Source organism: Nothoprocta perdicaria, unplaced genomic scaffold, assembly GCF_003342845.1.
Source record: "Nothoprocta perdicaria isolate Ctin4 unplaced genomic scaffold, notPer1 scaffold_405, whole genome shotgun sequence".
NCBI classification, from domain to species: Eukaryota; Metazoa; Chordata; class Aves; order Tinamiformes; family Tinamidae; genus Nothoprocta; species Nothoprocta perdicaria.
The window spans coordinates 196,926-203,428 of NW_020455650.1; positions in this window are offsets into that span (position 1 = coordinate 196,926).

The following is a 6,503-nucleotide window of genomic DNA, read 5'->3' on the forward strand; positions in this document are numbered from 1 at the left end:
GCCTTTCCATGGCACTGAGCGGCGAGGCAAGCGCCCCGTGCCGTAAGGACGCTCTGCCCTCCTCAGCTCCGGCGGGGACTTCGGCGCAAGGAGAAGGTTCCTGCCTTTCCTGTAAAGATCCTGGGACTAACAGCGGGGGATTCTCCCCCACTCCAGTCCAAGCTGCACGAGTCTCTCCAGGTTAGCTCCTAGAGCCCTGCTTTTGGATCCAGAGCATGGAAAGGTCCAGCCAGACCCAGCCGAGAGGGATCCTAGGCAGGCTGTAACTATCCTCAAGTGGCTCCGATCCGAGCAGCCTATACCCAGCACCTTCCAGAGCTGCAGCCACGGGCTGGGGAGTTTCCATCCGTCTGCAAGGGCTTTATAAGGAGCAGCTCCTCAACTCTCCTGCGCTGGAGAGGACACTGGTGCAGCAGCGAAACCCTCGCTGCTAAACCCCCCTGCACATGCAACAGGAGCTCATTCCACAGCGTGGCCCTGAGCGGCGGCACTGGGAGGTGCCGCAGGGCACCAGCCCCAGCTGCAGCCCCAGGCGTGGGCACGGAGTCCGTGCTGCACGGCCGTCCCTCGCCTGCTGCCTGCTCCAGCCTTGTCCTCTCCAAGCACATCCTCCTACCCCCTCGCCCTCCGGGCCGACGGGTTCCCCTCCGGCCTCTCCCGCGTCCTTGGCGCATYGGCAGCAGAAGCAACAAGCCTGGGGGAAATCAAAGCCGTGCAGAGCCTCCCCCGGCCAAAGCCACCGAGCTCCCTGGCAGCGGTGATCAAAGCCACCCCGGCGCCCGGCGGCTGCTGCTCCGCCGTGGGGAGCCTCTCCCCGYGCAGCCGGTGCCCACGCGTGCCGCAGAGCCGAGCGCCGTTCCCCGCGGGACGAGGGGACGGAGCGCTCATCCGGGGCTGCTGCGGGAGCCGCTTTGGGCTCGTGGGGCCCGGCGCGCAGGGGCGCGTGGCGGCCGCGCTGCCGTGCCGGGGCTCCCCAGATGCTGCCTGCCTGGCGCTCGGCCGCTCCTTCCTCCTCTTCGCCGCCTCCCACTCCTTTGCTAGATATTTCCCAAACCTCTTATTTTTAGGCTGCAGCTGAGAAGCTGTGAATGTGTGGCTCCTGTGCAGGATCCCGAGCGCGGCGCGGGTGGGAGCCGCGTTAGGACCCAAACGGCGCTCCCAAACCCTACCAGGGCTGGCTGGATGAGGTGGGGGGAGAAGACCGGGATGGGAGGCTCCAAAGGCAGGAGAGGCGCCCCGGGCGCAGGAGCTGGGGCGCAGATGGACAGCACGGCACAGAGAGCCCCCGGGAAGCCTCCCTGCCGCTCAGYGTGGTGCTAAGCGGCTCTGCGTGACCGGGCCCCATGGGCAGAGCATGGCCGTGCACCTAGCTGGGGCTCCTGGCTCCAAATCCTGTGTGGGAAYGCAATTTCCCACTTGCTAGCCCTGCAAGGGCCCCCCCAGGAAAGGAGACGGGGACGGTGCCAGGCAGCCCTGTGGCTCTGCTGCCACCCGGGCAGGCGCCCGGCCAACGTCACACACACCAGTTGACCTTCTGCAGGGAGAGTGTGAGGAGCACCGCACCAGAACACACCGGGGGCAAGAGGGAAGGGAGCAAGCGCCTGCTCTCCATCTGTGCATCTGTCTGTCTCTTCGTGCATCCCCCTCTCAAATACATCCATCAGTCTCTTCATCCATCCATCCATCCATCCATGCATCCCTCCCTCCCTCATACACATCTGTTTATCCATCCAGCCATCTGTCCATCCCCCAGAGCTGTCAATCTGTCTGTCTCTGCCTCCGCTGCACGGAGCTGGCCGCCTGTCCACGCTGCTCGGGATCTCAAATTCCCATTCCTGGGTGGCTCTCCCTGTGCCAGGGACCTGTAGGGCAGCTCAGCCAGCACCAGCTGCCCTCGGATCGCTCCAGCTCCCGGCATCCCTATGCCAGCAGGACTCCAGGCTCCGCCATGGGAAACCGGGAGGGACACCATGGGACACCAGGCAAGAGCCAGCCAAACCATGCGCTGCTCCCCAAGGGGAGCAAGAACAAGAACCTCTTACGTTAGAAGAAGAATTTGGCAAGTGTATATGATCCTTTCCCCAACACTCTTCCAGTATGTGATTATTTGTGGCTCGGGGTTTCCAGACACAATGCGCTCTGCAAGAGAGAGGGGATTTCTCCTCCCAAGGAGTGTCTGGTCCCCGCTGAACACACAAGACTCTCTGCAGCCGTGCCATCCTTTGGCAGCAAGTCCTCTGCATGTTCCCCTTTCAGCCTTGCTCCCCAAACCATCCTTTGTGTCTTGTGCCTTTGGCTCCCTCTCCCAGTCAGTTCAGGGCAGCCTGTTACCATCTCCAGCCGTGTCCTGATGCTGTGGGGGCTGTCCTGGCCCCCAGATGTGGACATGGCCAGAATCACGGGGCTCATCCATCCCCAGTGCACACAGCCCTCRGCCCTGTCTGTGAGAAGGGGGCTATTGCAGAAGTAACTTGCCCAGGTAYGGCACCAGTGCTCGCAGGTCCTCGCCTGAGGGCCGCTGGATTAGCTGGGCGATGGTGGGAGGAGGAGGACGAGGAGGAGGAAGGCTCTGAGGATGGAGAGACAGGGGGTTGTGCTCATGGGTCCACTGCTCATGGAGATGAGGGCTGGAAGGTGCTGAGGATGAGGATGAGGATGGGGATGAGGATGAGGATGAGGATGAGGATGAGATGAGGGCTGGAGGTGCAGAGGAGCTGGCTGAGGATGAGGATGAGGATGAGATGAGGGCTGGAAGGTGCAGTGCGAGCAGTGGCACCTGGTGCCGCGGTGCCCGCTGATGCCGCCCGGCCTCCTGCTCCACACAAGGGCCAGAGGCTTGAGGCCCCGCCGCAAATCCTGCTGCGTGCTCACGGGCACGGACGCCCAGCACAGAGGGTCGCACCGGGCAGGGACACCTGCCCCACTGCCACTGTGGTACCCCGTGGCCTGGCCGGGGGGAAGGAGCACGTGAAGGGTCCCCGCGCGCCGGGTCCCCGCAGAGCAGCCCCAGGGCTCTCCTGGCAGCGCCCCTCAGACCGGCGCGYGCAGGGACAGGGTGGCCCTGGCGTCCTGCAGCTCCTTGGCGTTGTCTCTGTCGGCCAGACCGGCCGCTTCCCTTCCAAACCTCATCACCTCCCCCCAAGGTGACCCTTTCCCCGTGTCTCTCCTGCCCTCGCGCCAGGCCGGCGCCCCGCTCGCCGAGGTGCCCGCCGCGGCGTCCCCTCACTCCTYGAGGCCCCCAGACGCCGCCAACACGGGCTGTCCGGGACGGAGCAGCCCCCGGCGCCTGGTGCCGGCCCCAGTCCCACACGTGCCCGGCACCACGTCCCGCAGCAGGGAGCCGGAGCGCCGCTCCCCGCTTTCCCTGGCGCCCTGCCTCTGCACACAGTCCCCGCRCGCCCGCCCCGCTGTCTGCTCGCCGAAAGCCCTTCCCCTGCTGGATTCATCTATAATAGATATTGTAGCTGAGCCCCCAGGGGCCGGGGGGTGGCAGCGATATTATCTGCATCTGTCTTCATTCCCCTCTCCCCCGCCCTTCCCTGGCAGGCTGAAAAGCCGCGAGATGAGGTGGTGCAAAGCCGCCTCCGGCTCCTCTCCTGCTCCCCGGCGCGGGGAGGGGAAGCTTGGCCAGAGCTCCCTCCCCGAGGCGCAAACGCGGGCTCTGCCGCTGCCAGGCGCGGGCGAGGAGCCGGCACCGGCGGGAGCCGCGCGGCACCGGGGGCCACAGCGGCAGCTGAACGCCTGCCCCGCGTGGCACGTGCGGCTGCAGCGGGTGCCAGCACGGCCACCCGGCCACAGGCGCTGCCCGCGTGCCCCTCTTGGTCTGCCCTGCCCCAGCTTCCCCCCGGACTATTCCACCAGGCGCCCCTGTGCATCCCGCCCCTGTGCGTCTTATTGTTAACCTGGCTATTGGTTTCTGTGCCAGCCTGGGGAGCCACGCGGCCRTCCCTCCCGCCACACACCTCCGTGCCGCGCCGTGCCGTAGTGCCCGCCCGGAGAGCAGGCTCCGGGAAAAGGCACAGCCGCCTGGTCATTTATTCACCACCTCCGGAGGGGCTGTGCGGCTCCGCTCGCTGCACAGGGAAGCACAGACGGGAGCGGGGGAAGGCAGCGATGGACGGTGGCGGCAGGCGGACAGAGCGGGAGGCAGGGGCAGACCAGGGAGCTGGGACGAGGTGCGGGGCTCAGCGTCCCGTCACCTGCCCGTTGCACGGAGCAGATGAAGCAGCCGGGCTCTAACTGCCTCGCAGAAGAGGGGACAGCTGGTGTTGGCACGAGGAAGGGGAAGGGCGGGAGGTCTAACATCAGACGGGAGAGGAGGGAGGGATCTGGTGCCAGAGGAGCCAGCCTGGCGTGGGGGGAGATCCATCTCTGTGACAGGGAGGGCACCTTCTGCTCCAAAGCCAATCTCTGCYTCACACTCCATCATGGGCTTCCTGACACATTGCAGGACACGGGTACCGCAGGGAATGGTCCTGTGAGCAGCACAGGCTGCCCCACACCACCCCCTGCCAAACCCTTTGTGCATCTAGCTGGGGGGAGATGCTCTGCAAAGCACCGCGTTTGGTCCCGGTCTCAAACACRCCTCCCCACCCAAGGCAATGCTCCCACGTAATGTCTCCCCGTTCCYGGCAGAGCCAGGCTTCACATTCCCTATAATTAACTAAAACTTGCACCCTGGGCTACAGGACGTGCTTTGCCCCGGATTATAAAGCACTTTGCAGATGGCAGCAGGCAAAGTTTCCCAGTTTCCCCCACAAAATCTCCTTCCCCGCCGTGGGATCCAGTTGGTGCTGGAGGGCCACACGTGCTGTGCCTCCCTGCCCCGGCTCAGCACCACCAGGCTCTCCTCCAGCCTCTCCATGACCAAATCCCAAGGACACCCCATGGCCTCCCCCTCTCCTCCAAATCCCAAGGACACCCCATGTCGTGTTTCCCATGCAGGGCCGGTGCCACGCGGGGGTCATAGTTAGGGAAAAGATCCCTTGGCAGGTTTGCTCCTGGCCTTTGCTAACCGAGGGAAGGACGGTGTGGCCACACGTCAGCTATGCAGCGGCGTGGCAGGGAAGGAAGCAGCACACACGGGCAGAAAGGAAGCTGAGGGCAAAAGAGAGGSAGCAGATCAAGCAGGCAGTGTCCCAGCGCCAAGGGGCAGCGGCTCAGCTTGGGCGCGCYGGGCGCCTTTAGACCTTGTCAGGGCACCCACTGCCAGCAGCGCCAAGTGGCGGCACACACATCACAACCAGGTCAGCGGAGATGTGGGAGGACTCCCGTTTGGTGGGGGACGGAGCAAGCAGGGACATTTGGCTGGGGAAGAGGAGAGGCGAAGGGATCTGCTGCCCAGGTTGAAAMGCAGGGGCTCAGCATAGAGCAGGCTCTGCCGTGTAACCTTGCAGCCAGCAAATGCAAGCAGCGGCAACGGCCGCGCTGCGAGCAGCAGGTAAGGGGACCATCAGGTGGAGGCCAGCGGGCAAACCCGGAGCAGAGGCACAGGTTGCAGGAGAAATAAGCCCGGGACTGTGGCAGGAGGCGCTCGGCTCCCCAGGGCTGCGGGAAGGGCTGCCCAGGCGCGATGCTGCCAGGTGGGAACGGGCTCCGGCTCCGCTCCGCCACGGACCCGCTGCATGACCTTGGGCCCGGCACTTGGCAACGTCGTGCCGCGCTCGCCAGCGCGTGAGGGCACCTCCGGCGGGTGTGAGACACGGCTGTCCTGACACCGCAGCAAGGGCAACTGCTGCGCGCCCAGCGAGGGACCAACGTCCCATCAACGGCACCTAGTGCCAAGCTGCCAACTCCAGGGCAAGACCAGGAACAGGTGCCAGAGTAACGCGGGACCCAGCGCCGCCCCAGCCCGCGAGCTCCCGCGGGCTACTAACACCCCGGGCACGCTGCTGTGCCCTCTGAGCATCAGGACACCCCGTGCCTCCCACCAGCAGGTGCCCACGCCGCCGCAGGACGTGCCGTCCTCCTGCTTGCTGAGCCTGCTGGTAGCAGCAGCCCCGGGACCCTGCAGGTGAGCAGCCGCCAGGCCCTGGCAAGCCATGTTGGCTCCGAAAGCATCCCTTCCCCTCAGCCTCCTCGTCACACCGTCACGGGGATGGGGCTGCCGGGAGCTGAGGCAGCCCCTGCCGCGCCGCTCTGCGCCCCAAACCCTCCACACCGTCGTCACCCACCAGTATGGGGCTCCCTGATGCCCTCAGAGCATGAGATCAGCAAAACGGAGCTGCCAGAAGCACCTTCCCAAATGGTTCTGGGTGGGCTGAGGTGCGGTAGGGAGATATTGGGGGGCGGGGGTGAAGGAAGGGGAGAAATCGGGCTTGGGGGAGCCCCGGAAGCGAAGGGCGAAGGCGGGTGGTGACGCTCGGCTCAGCGCTGGGTGCTTCCCCCAGGTGCCCTCCCGGGCGCCGGGTGCCGCCTGGGGACGGGCTGCCCGTGCGGGCTGCGCTCCGGGCGCCTCCGCCTGCGCTTGGGCTCGCGGGGGGCTCCGGCGGGGGCCGCGCGCC